This window comes from Metopolophium dirhodum, chromosome 4 (genome assembly GCF_019925205.1).
Source record: "Metopolophium dirhodum isolate CAU chromosome 4, ASM1992520v1, whole genome shotgun sequence".
NCBI classification, from domain to species: domain Eukaryota; kingdom Metazoa; phylum Arthropoda; class Insecta; order Hemiptera; family Aphididae; genus Metopolophium; species Metopolophium dirhodum.
Genome location: NC_083563.1, coordinates 37,988,059 through 38,002,555, shown reverse-complemented (window position 1 = coordinate 38,002,555; position 14,497 = coordinate 37,988,059). Strand labels below are relative to the sequence as shown.

Here is a 14,497-nt window from a genome sequence, read left to right as displayed (position 1 = left end):
AATATGATTTAAACTGCAGGTCGTTGCATTTAGATTATCGTAACAATTATAATATTTCGTGAGCATTTTGCGGTGTACCTAACCTAACCTAACGTACCTGGTATGTGGTCTGTGTTCTTATATAGATGATAATATTGTCGGGACCAAACACCCGAACAACGACACCCGGAACATACTGTATAATATGGCGTGCGGTGTCCAAGTTCCGGCGCCGGCGCTGTACGGTACCGCGTGATCCGACTGCGTAGTTACACTCGCCGGTCGGTCGTCGGCAGTCCGGCTCGATCCGTGCGCCCGTCGACTACGCATACCGTTCGCGTGCCGTGGAATTTATAAAATTACCGTCGGAAAAATTCCGTCTTGGCGGTCCACACGCCGTTCGAATTCCTCGTACTTCGTAATACACCCGACTCCGGTCTGACGCGATATCGATGGACGCCGAAATTTTCGTGTCCCAGTAAGTCGCGGGTCCCAGTCGAAATTTCGTTTTTACCGTATGCCAGAAAAGTTTAAACGTGCATTCGTCCGTCCCGACCAACTATACCATGTGGGGGTGTGCTTTAGACTTATGGTCAATCCGTTGATTTCGATAACGTTACCGTCGGCGGACATCACTACACTAATTTTCTTAGAGGGAGTGGAACGATATCAAACCTATTACACCGCGAGTAAATAGTATTACTTTGTTGCCGATTAACCAAGTAAATAAGGTAAATATTTAAAATAAATGAATAGTATAATATTATGCATCTATATACTGAAAATTATATATAGTTAGATACTCGAAGTATCGAAATATATATTCACAATACATATTATTTTATAAGGCTTATAAAACAACACAACTATTTTAATAGCTAAAACTAAGCTAAGTATACCTATATAATTTTTACTATGAGTATGATGTTTTCAACCTAACCTACCTATTATTATTATTTAGTATTAATTACGATTAATTAAAGTAAGTATTCGCAGTACCTACAATAGAAATTTGTATTAAATAAAAAAAATATCGGTAAAATTGATTTATGTTGATTTTTAAAGACAGGTTTACAATTCATAAAATACTTGCCGTTAAAAAGTAACTCATATACATAAATTATCAAATTAATATTAGATATATTGGAAAAATAAGAGATTGCGTATAGTGAGAATATTAGAGCCAAAATGTTACCAACAAATGTTGAAACTCTGATTGTGTATTATCAACGTATTAATATTTAAATTAAAACGAACCCTAAAATATGAATAAAAATAACCAATAAAACTCTGAAATTTCATATTTAATTATATGTACCTGTCTGCCTCGATCCATTTTTTAATTTTTGGTCAAGTTAAAATGTGTACTTTTTTAAAGGTTGAATTTTTCTGAAATAGCAATTAGTTTAAAAAAAATATACATATATACGGGAATATTACAATTGTGATAATTACAGCAATTATAATGTAGGGTAATCGTTTATTTTCATTTGGATACCTACGCTCACATAATATATACACGCACGCGTACACATATTATATATTACAATGGTATTTTATTATTGTCCACATCAAGAACAATAGTGCCCGAGCAATGTGCATTATTATTACCTTTTACAGAAAAATGTATAACAAATTGGGTGTTCGTTATAGGGGAAAATATGCCTTCATGTATAAGCATGTCTAATGACATCATGTTTGTCTTTAAGCCCATCCTCGCAGGAGTCTGTATAATATGAGAAAACGAAAATTAATAGCGGTCAGGTAGTCCCGTAGGCCAAATGTAACGATAAAACATTTTACTGAAAAAACAATTCCAGTTCCCTTTCAATGTTGTGAAATTTGATGCATAAAATAAAACAACATAATACAAACTGAACACAATATATTTTGTTAAAATCTAAAACAAATAATAAAATATTATATACCTAATTGTTTAATGAAGTCCAGTGACCAGTATTGAGAATTATTTAGATAGCAGATTTTTTATTCAAAATATTAATAACATTAATAACATTAATACAGTTATTTAATGGAATTAATATAACATGTTAATATACATTTTTTCATATAGTATAAATTTTAGGAAAAAGTATAAGTAAATATAATTAATTGTTTGTATAATATATTAATAGATAATAGTATCTATATATTATTATCTAAATAAAAAGTGTCATATTGTTATCTTTACATGCATGCTTATGTTTTTAATTATCTGTGCGTGGCTCAAGTTACGCCTGATATAAATATTAAATATTATTTATTATAAAATATATTAGGTGCCTAAATAGTTTTATAAAAATGTATAGTTTAAACTAAAATATTATATATTATAAATTATTATTTATATTAAATCAAACATTTAAAATCTACGTAATAACTACAGTTTTAGTTAGCTAGGTGCATATAGTACCTAATAGGCACAAGAAGTAATTATAAAATGATCTATCGCCTAAACAGTCAAAACAATAATTGTAAAAATTATTAAAAATGCAACAAATAATTTACGTTTATATTTATAAATTAAGTTGTATGTAAAAAATTAAAATAAAGTGACATCTAAAGAAAAAGCATGTTTTACAACTAATTTGATTATTATAATTAAAATTGGTTAACATCAAAGCCTTAAATTCTCAAAAAAATGAAAAACAAACATAACCTTTTTATATACACAATACACGCAATTAAAATGTTGTAGATATTATTATTTACATCTCATAAACTTATTCATTGTTACCTTCACAGATAATGTTATGTTATAATACATGACAATTATTATTTAATAAACATTTTTACAAAGATTTTCACGTTAAGCTCGTTAAACAATTTCAGGTGGGTAAAACAAGATAAAACCACCTACCCATTTTTTAGTTTTCATCTAATTTTAATGCTTATTTTAATGTTTAAAGAAATTACATTTAACTGATATCATAAGGTAAACAAATACATAAAATAACAAAAAAAAACCAGATCAGATATAAACAAAATAGACGATGGTCAGTAATGTTGTTACAATCGCCATAATGCACCATAATTGGTGCATTTGAAAGCAATAATCAAAAGCGTAAGCAAAATATTCATATTTTAAAAAGTAAAAACATCCACAAACGGCACCTGGTTCAAGCAGCAAGCCTTGCTAACATTTCTCCGAGAAGTAAAAATGTTAGTATGTAAAAAAAGAAAATTGTTTAGGTACAAAAAAATGTAATAATTAAAATTGAAAAAATACAAAAGCATAATATTGTAACTTTTTCAATAAACCCCTAGCTTCGTTCAGAACCTAAAATACGAATATGTCATCAAATTACATTCGGCCCGTGGACGAACTTCGTCTGGCCCACAGGCCACAGACAAAATAAAAAGTTTAAATATTTTATTTTGACGGTGGATTTTCATGAAGTTTGATTTAATCTTTTGATTTTCTTTAAACTTTCTTTGGATGAACATGCGCATAAAATTTTGATGGCGCCCGAAAACTTTCCGGATTTCTAAAGCAGTCCTCAAAAAATATTAATTGATGATTCGGCTGCAATAACACATAAAATATAAATTAAGTAAAAATTACGATGGCCTGAAAATTATGCACTTACAGGTAATGATGTAGTGTTGATACACATTCCTATTAAAAATAAATACATTTATAAATAAACAATATAATATAAAGATTTTTAGGCTTTATATTATATTCTATATTTTTTTCAATTAGACTTGGGATCTGAACGACCGAATGAGCATTTTTTTTTATTACTGCAATAATATTATTTTTTTTTCGTGGTAGTAAAAAAATTCAAAATGTCTCGGGTAGTCGGGTAGTGAATCTGTTGGTTGTCGGGTTGGAAACGCGGGTGCCGGGTGGTTTTTAGGGGATAATTTTTCGTATTTCTCTGAAGCCATCTTCAATAACAAATCCCAAAATATACAATTATTGATAAATAAATGTAAGCAAACCCCAATTTTTAATAAAATCTTTACAAGATTTAAGGAAACCAAACTTTGCTCGGAATCGTTTTTCATTTGTACCTATCAATTTATCTAATACACTTATAATGTATTTTTTTTTTTACCTATTTCAATAGTGTAATAAATTTAAAGACTGCCGGCCGTGGCTAATCTAATTGCAGTATCACATATTTTTAACTTTGTTCTCCACTAAATTTAGCACTACAAATAATTCTTTAAAATTGAGTGTTACTTTATAGTACCTACCTATGTAGTATGTGTGTATATATGCGTAAATGGTATAGTGACAAAACCTTTATATATGCTTGAAAAAAAACCGAAATGTTACAAGACGTCTCTTTAGAAATGCTTAAAACGTATGGCTTTTAGGTTTTTCGAATAGATTTGTCCAAGCGAATCGAAATGATTCTTTTGAAGGACCCACAAAAATGTCCACTTCCAAACATTGAATTCGATCGACGACCATTTTTACCCGACACTACGAATTGTTAGACAAACTCGAGGGGCGAAAGCGCACACAACAGAAGTGATAATTGTGCAACGTTTCGTAAAATATATTGAGGATATTATTATGTACCATTTGAATACTATAATTTAGTCCTAGTGAGTAGAGAGTAGTACACGAGTATGCGACATGATGTTTACTGATCATCTGTTCAATATTCTTAACCAATGAGTCAACTCTTGTTCAGGCAAAATGTTTATTAACCTAAATATATATATATATATATGTATATATATACAGTTAGTAGTTACCTACAATTGATATAAATTATATATTATTATAATATCAGATTAAGTCGATGCAGTAACATAGTCGACAAACGACCATTCTAGAACTTCTTACAAAATATCTTCACAAACCTATTCCCATTTTACTCGTATTAAAATAATTTAGTTGAATTACCTACCTAGTTACTACAATTATACTGATTCATTATAATCGAGGTAACAACGTGTCAGCGGTAGTGTAATAATCAGTTGCTAATTTGTGGTTATTTAATTTTGAAAGTTGTAAAACGTATGAAGTTTTGGTCCCTTATTTCTACACCAGGGTTTTAGGATTGGGTATATCAGTATCACAGCAGCCCTAAAAGGGTTTTGCCCGCATAATGAATGTTTACTTACCGTAACATTGGCATTGGATAGGAAGTTCTCGCAGTAAGTACCTTTCGCTAAGCTACCGATTGTTGTTTATATCACGCATAGTTAGCATTAAAATAACAGAGAAAGGTATTAGCATTGCACAAAACGTCAAGATAAAAACACATCGGATTTTTAGGTATACGTCATCATAATAGAGTTGACACATGAACTTGATAACATTGATGAGTATTTATTAGACGTGCTTATGATTAAACATATCACATTATATCTTTATATAATATTCCGATCAAACATATAATTTTAATTAAAACAAAGACCCGTAATCAATCCAGAAAAACTAAAAAAAAAATTGCATTTACTATATAAATGCGTTGTATCCCAAATTTAAACAAATATATATCATTCAGTTTATGTTTTTTTTTTTAATTATTTGAATCAACGCATTCAAATATATAATCATATATTATTTATGTTTAAATAAGTTACCTATACACAATATAATATACATACATAATCCAAACAATATAATATACAGCGTTTAATACAAATTATAATATATACTAGTTATATATATATACGAGTAAGTGTATGTTTATATAGGTACACTACCCATATACCACACTAATTTATTGTGATGATGCTTTATTTTAATATTTAATTAAACTCTTTTGTTTGTAGATTCATACCTATAGGTATTACATTTCTATATATTATAACACATCCAAGTCTTTAGTTTACTAATTTATTATTCTGAATAATAGAGTTTAATTATTATTATAGTGTTTTATTTCTATCTGTTAGTTAATAAATGCAATAACTAAGCAAATTCATTATCTATTATTATTATTTGTTACACACGTTATAATTTTTAAATGTCATTTAGCATGACATAACATTACAACCATTATAATATACTAATTAGTGGCTAATTAGTAATTACTATACGTATACGTCTTATAGTATGTATAATTGTATAAATTTATAAATGATTAATAATTATGATTCGAATAAAAATATTAAGATCTACTTTACTGTTCTATACGGTTTTTTTGTTTTAAATTGAAAGCCCGTTTTTGTTACATTTTTATAAAAAATAGTTTAAGTATAGCTTTCAAAATATATAAGTGAAATATTAGTATATTATTATCGATGGACGAATTTTTATCAGACGCCATTTAACATTTAAAAGATAATGGGGTACACAAAATTAAACACATTACAGTAAAATAAATAAATGTATAATATTATACTGCTAAATAATTAATTCCTTTCTACAGTAATTTTTTTTTCTTTTAGCATTAATAATCTTATTGTTTTTTAAATGTAGTTCATACTTTTCATTATACTCATTAGATAGTAACATTATCTTATAATAAGTTCGATTAGTAGTTATATTTTTTTAAATATTACACTAAGTTAATTAATTATCATTATTATATTATTCAGATAAACGAAGTACTATGTTTTAATTGGAATAATAGATTACTATGATTCATCATAAGTATGATAAATAGAATTCATCATTAAAGTTTTGTAATATTCTCTCAAAAGTGTATTTTCATAAAATATTGCAATATTATTTTGGTTTGAGATTTGAAAGACTCTTGCGAATCGCATGTTCTAAATTCTGAGAATTAAATATATTAGGTACAGACATTGGGGAATAGTTTTTCTTTCAGAATAAACTTTGACTACTTACGTGCATATAATATATTATGGCTAACGTAAAAACTGTTAAAAATAGCCGGTACGCTCTTTAAACCCAACTCTTTCTAACCTATATTATAAAATATAAATATGGAATGACAACAATTTGTTAAACAGTGTTCTACTAGGTATCTATTATCAACCAAAATCGTATAGGTACCTACGTTTGAATTATATTATATAAAACCCATTTCTTGTGAATTCAAAATTAGTCTTCAAATATTTTGAAAATAATATAAACTTTATGAAATTTATGATAATTTGTTCATGATTATAATCATATATTCATAATATGGTAAAGTACAAATGGGTTACACTTTAACAACGCTATTAGAAAATGCAGCTGTTTCTCGAGTAATATTTCAAACGTCAACTTATTATGTTACAAAAACATATTTATAGTTTTGTATGAGTATCAACTAATTTCTTTCCTTTTGTGTGATGCCTGAATAATATTCACTATAGGATAAATTGAGAATGGCGACTCACTATTAACAGTAATAGAACATTTTTAGTTAGGCACTTATTTAAAGTTGTATTATTTAGGTATAATAATATATTATAATGTCCATACATTAGCTATGAACGTTGCATTTGTCTGGCTGAAAACAGAAGAAAATATATATCTTATAATACAGTTATCTGCATAATATATAAACACAGTTCTTGACATTGTTTGACTCCCCAACGTATTCTATACACGTCTTATCATCCCAGAGTAGGACGCGTTCCAATCGAGTGAACAGAATAAGTATGTGGAGACCGTAAGATTACATAGAATCAAAGCCTTTTCGAGTCGATAGAATGAAAAAGAAATACAAATTCCTTACATCAAGAAGTAAATTTTAGAATATATATCTAGGGATTATTTTTTGAGAAGTACGCACTTGTTTTATTTATAGTAGATATAATATAGCAGAGCGTGCTAAATCATAAGAGCGCCGATCAGAGCTAAATAGCATAAGACTGTATTTTAATAAACTCGTAAATATTGCGACTGGATTCCATGTCCACCAAAAGAACAGAACCACATTCAAGATTCAACCCGACGGCTACAACCTAATTGAGAACCGTTTACATTTTTCGCGATCCAATTGAGCCACAGATATGCAATGAAACAATAGGAATCAGAATAGGATCACCGCAAATACGTACAACATTAGGTTCCGAGTTTATTAATCTTTTATAGGTACGCCTAAATAAATTATTATAATATTAGAGTAATATTTTTGGGAAATAAAACAAATTTCGTATACTTCATATTTTCAATATTTTTGACGTTTTTTACGTTTTTATATGTATGGTACAGAAATATAAAAATATCAAAAATTAATCTCAAATTTTGAAGATTTATCTTAAATACTGATTTCCCATTTTTAACATTTATAATCATCAGAATTTTTATATTTTAAATATTTCTCGTAAGCCATTATAATTGAAGTTATTTTAGATTCTGAGTGGAGTGATGGATGTATTGATTTTACAAAGATGTGTATTTTTTTTTGTCCATCACTACCCTTTGGAGCATTAAAAATACTTCAAACTTAAACTTTGAGAGTGGTTTCTGGTATTAAATCTGATCTAAAAAGGGTATCAAAAATAAAAAATTCCCATTATATTTTAAAATAGTCGTGAAAAACAAAGAAAAATTAAGGAAAAACGTGTTAAATACGCAAAACAAGATTTCGACAAAATCATTTTTTTAGTTGTAACTTAAAAATGGATAACGATTGTAGCCTGTAGGGACTTTCTAAACAAATATTTAAATTAACATTTTATTGACAATGTATAAATTTCAAAGTATGTTTGACCTTTTTGTCTATTTACAGATATTTGAAGTTTTCTACTTTTTTTTTCGTTTTATGTATGATAAAATCTTTGTTTGAATGTAATAAAGCTTGAAAGTTAAATACAATGATCCTTATAATTGGTTCTTGCGTCAATTATAAAACATTTAAAATACTTAGTGACATTTTTTTTCATCAGTGATTTAACTTTTTACTATGTTTGTCAAGATCACTGAAATATGTAAATTATTTTGTAATTATAAATTCTTAATTTTTAATTTAAATACTCAAGGTAAAAAATGAAATATGTACAAGAATAGTCATAAGTTCCTAATTTTTTTTACTGAACATTAAAATAAAAGTTTATAGTTTCATACATTTTTTATGGACAGTTGAAATATTTACGACAACAATTTGTAACGATTTTTCTTCAAACAATTTTTGGTATTTTGATATAATTCAAAAAATATTACTTGCAGAGACTTGAAACTTTTTTAACTATGTATATTAATATTTACTATACACAATGACATTTTCAAAATATCTAGATTAATTTTAAGCAATTTATAAGTACCACAAACATATTTACACCGTTCTATGGTACGCCGGACCGAAATTGACATATCAGTTCATAACAGCTAATAATTGTACATAATATAATGTACACTAACTGTACATATTATAATATGCAAAATGTTTCTGACAAAAATTAGTTCAAACTACTGTAATAGTCATATAAATATAAATTAATAATAGCATATAAAAATATAACAAAATATCCTTAGAGATTTAAATTATGAGTTGAAGACCGTTTCCGCTCTAAATCATTTTTAATCGTATTTACACGTAGGTACATTGATTTATCATCGAATTCAAATTTTAGTATTTAATACATCTATTGTATAGCAGTTTACTCAATGATAAGGTATATTCGACATACATTTTACAGAAGATGAGCTACTATCTCGTTTATTTTAGGAATCATTGTATCTAAACAATTGTCACAAATGTACAAACCTAAAAAAAAAGAGATCAATAAACTTTGACTTACGTAGGTCAACGCAATAATTAGTCGTTATTTCACATAGTGAACCAATAACGCGTAAACTGACTTTGCTATTTGTATCTTTACGATATGCTGAACTGCAATATTACGTAGGTAGTATACAATATATTTCATTATTTATATTTAATCCAACAACATTACGGCTAAAATAATGTATTTTGTGAATCTGATAGATCTACAACAATTGTATGATTACAAACAATTTTTATTTTATTTCTGAGTTTCAATTACACGTTAATTAAAAACTAAAAATGAGGTAGGTATACACAAATATAATGTAATAGGTACTTGTTTTAGTGTATTACTATTACAGCACGCGTACATCCACACTCACATAAGGTACCACATAAGGTCTACACTCAACACATGCTATACCTAAGGCAAAGTGATTTATCCGTATTCTTTGTCTTTAAATTCGACTTATATTGTATTACTATTATTTTATAATTTATATGGATGGAATAAATTGTCGTTATTTTCTCCAATCTGAATTTCTTGTAAAATCATTACTATCAAGGTGAGTAGAATATGTAATTTGTCTGTTCTGCAAAATTTTCGACAAAATTTGTTGTTCTAAAAAAAAAATGCACTCGTCGTCAGGGAAATATTTGTATTTTTCGGTGACAGCTTAGGATGATATTGTAATTTTGAGTACATTATATTTTGCAATTAATGTCGAGTCGAAACCATACACACAGTTTCCACGATGTACAGAGAATATGACTATCAATTCCTGAGGGACTGTTTTGAAGCATCTGTTATGGACGTGGTCAACACTCTAATAAACAAAAGTGGACGCCGATACGCAGACAATTACCAACCGATACCTGAAGATATATACAATGAAGATAAGGCGTTCAACAGAAACAGGAAAGGGTGACTTTGTGGTGTTGATGGTCGGCGCTGCCGTTATTGCTCCAGACGAGACTTTGCAGTTGCAGCCCTGTGGAATGTCCGAATCACAGTGTGGACAGGCTGCAACCCAGGAGATCGGAGACGGAGTAAAGACCTAAGACTTCCCGGTGGACACCGGGATGCGGACGGCCGAGGACGACACGTCGGCGAAGAGCGGGGATACAGGAGATCTGGACTGCCGGATGTCTATTGTTCTGGAGGCCCAGCAGCAGACAGACGTATATCCACGCCGTGGACGTACGCGGATGAGTATTAAACAGGTCAGGCGCTTGTTTGGCTGCTGCAGCCACCGATATGAATAACGGCCAGCGCCAGCAGACTCCCGGACTTGCACCTCGGCCGAAGAACACCAGACGAGTTGGCGGCGACACGGAAAGTCCATCATCGTGTCCGGATAGTAAGTCGCCCTATACGATCTCTGCAGGTCACCCCCGCGGAACGACGAGATCGCGGTTGATGGCGTTGCGAGCTCGCGGTGGTTGCCGATACTCGAGACCATCGGCTGGCGGATCGGCGAGAGCCCAAACGCGTCGGACGGCGGAAGCGGCTAGCGGCACAACGACACGTCGTGATCCTAATTTGCACGACTTGTGGACTCGGCCGGCGGGATTACTTTCCGCGGTTTCCGCCCTGGCAACACTACTCGGCCGATGCCGAGGAGTCACGCACCACCGAACCCTGAAACGTTGGGATAATTTCCACAGGTCCGTATGCGATGCTGACGTCCATGTTCCTAGCACAAATGGATAGCTTTATCGCTCGTCCATCGTGCTTAGCAGTCCCCCCCCCCCACAGCCGCCCCCGCCACCGTCCGTCTCTTTTTCACTTACCACTCCTTGTGTCGCCACCGTCTCGTCTGGTGTTCTTCGGCCGAGGTGCAGGGCCGGGAGTCTGCTGGCCGCTATCCACATCTGCGGCCGTCGCATAAAAACAGGCGCGCCTGACCTATTTCATGCCCATCCACGGCGTGGATACGTAGCGGTGCCACGTCCGTCTCTGGCATGGAGACGCGTCTGTTTGCGGCTGGACCTCTGGAACATTCGACCTCCAGTACCGGCATCCCGTTGCCCCGTGCTTCTCCGACGTGTCGGTCTCGGCTGTCCACATGCCGTTGTCCACCGAGAAGTCTTCAGTATTTATACTCCGTCTCCGATATCCTGGGGTGCAGCCTGTCCACGCTGTGATTCAGACATTCCACAGAGCTGCACCTGTAGAGTCTCGTCTGGAGCAATGACAGCAGCGCCGAACATCAACACCACTAAGTCACACATTCCTCTGTTGAACGCCTCGTCTTCGTTGTATATATCTTCAGGTATCGGTTGGTAATTGTCTGTGTACCGTCGTTAACTTTCGTTTACCACGTCCATGACAGATACATTCAAAGTAGTCCCTAAGGATTTGATCGTCATATTCTCTGTACATCGTGAAAACTGTGTGTATAGTTTTGACTCGGAATTGCAAAATATAATGTACGCAAAATTACAATATCGTCCTAATAAGCTGTCACCGAAAAATACAAATATTTCCCAGACGACGCGGATGCAGAGTTGTTATTATTCTAGCCAGCGAGGACGCACACAATATAATTATATGTTCTGATCGGTCGGCGTTAAGATTTCGTGCTCTCCAGTTTTCGACTCCTTGGTACGGCGAAGAAGGACGCAGACGCGGCAGAGTCGGGATGCCAGGACGAAAACCGCGTAGAGTATCAGGAATCAGGATTCTTTTGGGTTTTCGTCCAGTGGTAATCCCGCCGGTCAAGTCTTACGCCTCTGGTCGCCGCCGATTCCGCAAGTGCAAATATTATATAGCTGTCTTTCCTCGCTCAGTGTTTTTGATCTGCGCCGTTGACGTTTTTGTCACGATACGGTTTCGTCTTCAGCACTTGCGCATCACCATCGCGCACTAGCCACTCTACTGTCCCGTCGTGGTCTGGCCTCGCCCTCGAGCACCGCGAGCAAACGCGCCATCGACTGCATTGTCCAGTGTCCACCCTAGGGACCGAACGGGAGAACGTGTAGAGGTGACCAGTAGCCTTAAACATTTCGCCGTCACGTACCACTCCCCTATGCTTATTGTTTCTCGTCAGTCGTCTGGCGTTATTTTTTTTCCCTTCACTTTTTCTTTATTTATTATTCTATTGACATTTTGTCATTTTGTGTAAAAATTTGTAAAAATTCAAAATATATTTAATTACATTTTTGGTTTTTCGAACACCATATTTTGGAAAACAATTTAATTTAAAATCTTATAAAATGTGTTCAATGTAATAAAGTTTCTTTATTCGTTTCCAAATCAAGATATCGTGTCTTTTTTTTCGTGTTAAGAATTATATTGTATATATATATAAACAGAATAATGATCTTCATCCCTCTCTCATAACTGAACATGCTCGTGTGAGTTAACCAACAGTGTTTTTGATATATTACAAATCTCAATAAAATATATTGAGTTTTTGATCACGTGAACGTATAGTAGTTTACTGGTGTAGTGATCCTTAAGAAAATGAACGGAGGTATCTATATACTATAATAATAATACTATTTGTATTGTTCAAGAAATTACAGTATTCGGTAAGTAAATATATATACTATAGTTAAATGGCCCATTTTACCACTGAGGATAACTTCTAAACTAGAGTGCTATTAAAAAATAAGTATATATACATTTATAAATTTTATAAATTTTACATTTCCGTAAAAACTGCTTCATATTTAACTATAGTTCAAAAACATAAATAGACATACTAAGTAGTAATTACTAATTAGTAAAATAATAATAAAAACAGAAAGTTCACAGGCGACCCTCGGAAGATGTGAAAACATATATAAGAGCTTAGCCTCCCAAATTTTTATTTATTTATCACTTTTATCATCGTTTATGGTTAATACACTATCAACTTTATAGTAGTTTAAACACAAAAATCACTATTTAAAAATATATTTTTATAAAACAAAATATTTTTCTCTCGTGAGGTACATTTAACCTATAGGTACATAATATGTGTAATATGCGGTAATATACGGTAATACGTGGCCGACCAATCTACCTTTCTATGCCGCTGTTTCGTGCCCCGCGCCGCAGCCTTGATACCACAGTTATCTACTGGTAACCGTGATTGATACCAAAGCAATATCGTATACACGAAAAATTTAATATTTCTAATAACTATTTAATCAATTCAATTGTTGAACTTTTCTCATTATATGGCTCATCTGCACATAAAAACATATCTGAACGCCGTAGGTATAAGATGTTTTCACATCAATAATAATAACTGTATCGACGTAGGCTTTGTATGCAAGGCTATTCTAAGTATGGTGAGTTGCTTTTTCAAAGTGAGCTAGTTATTTTATTAAGATGAACTGAGTTTAATTACATTTTTTACATACATCTTTTATGAATATCTATATTTTTTTATTCATATATTTGTATTTTTCAAATAAAAATAATAATAATTTTTGTACCCGTGAATAATATAAATAGTATAAATGGCTGTAAAAATATTTAAGCGTGCAATTATAATTATTCCATCAACAAAAAAAATCCTGCTGTATTAGTGTTGTACGCTTTAAACACGTGTTGTCTACCTTATGTGGTGCAGAAGTATACTAATCAAAAACTAATAAATTATTAAGAAAATAATACGGCATGAAAACTCGGGTGTAGCTGTATATAATATAAACGTAGTCAAAACTAGTTAAGTAGGCGTAATAAAAAAAATAATACAAAATCTGAATGGAATGGATTCTAATTTATTTATAAAAATAACTGACTGCCGGTATCGTGAATGAGGTTTGTTACAGCAATTGATGTTTAAATTTTTAAATATTTTATGGTTTTTTGGTATTGTTGTGATTATTAATAGGTTAATTTATTTAAATTTCAACGAATCATAGTATCGAATACATTTAATGGTACAAACATTAACAGTAATTACTAATTTAATACAAAGTACAAAATAATTGTTGATATT

General features: G+C 31.6%; 1 protein-coding gene across 1 annotated transcript in view; it reads left to right on the top strand.

Annotated features, from left to right (window-relative positions):
• The first annotated feature begins 266 nt into the window (after positions 1 to 266).
• The window catches only part of LOC132943994 (uncharacterized), a 151,396-nt gene continuing 137,165 nt past the window's right edge, over positions 267 to 14,497 (top strand). The window contains exon 1 of the mRNA XM_061013194.1: positions 267 to 710. The gene's annotated coding sequence lies outside the window, so the exon portion shown is untranslated. The remainder of the gene's footprint in view (positions 711 to 14,497) is intronic.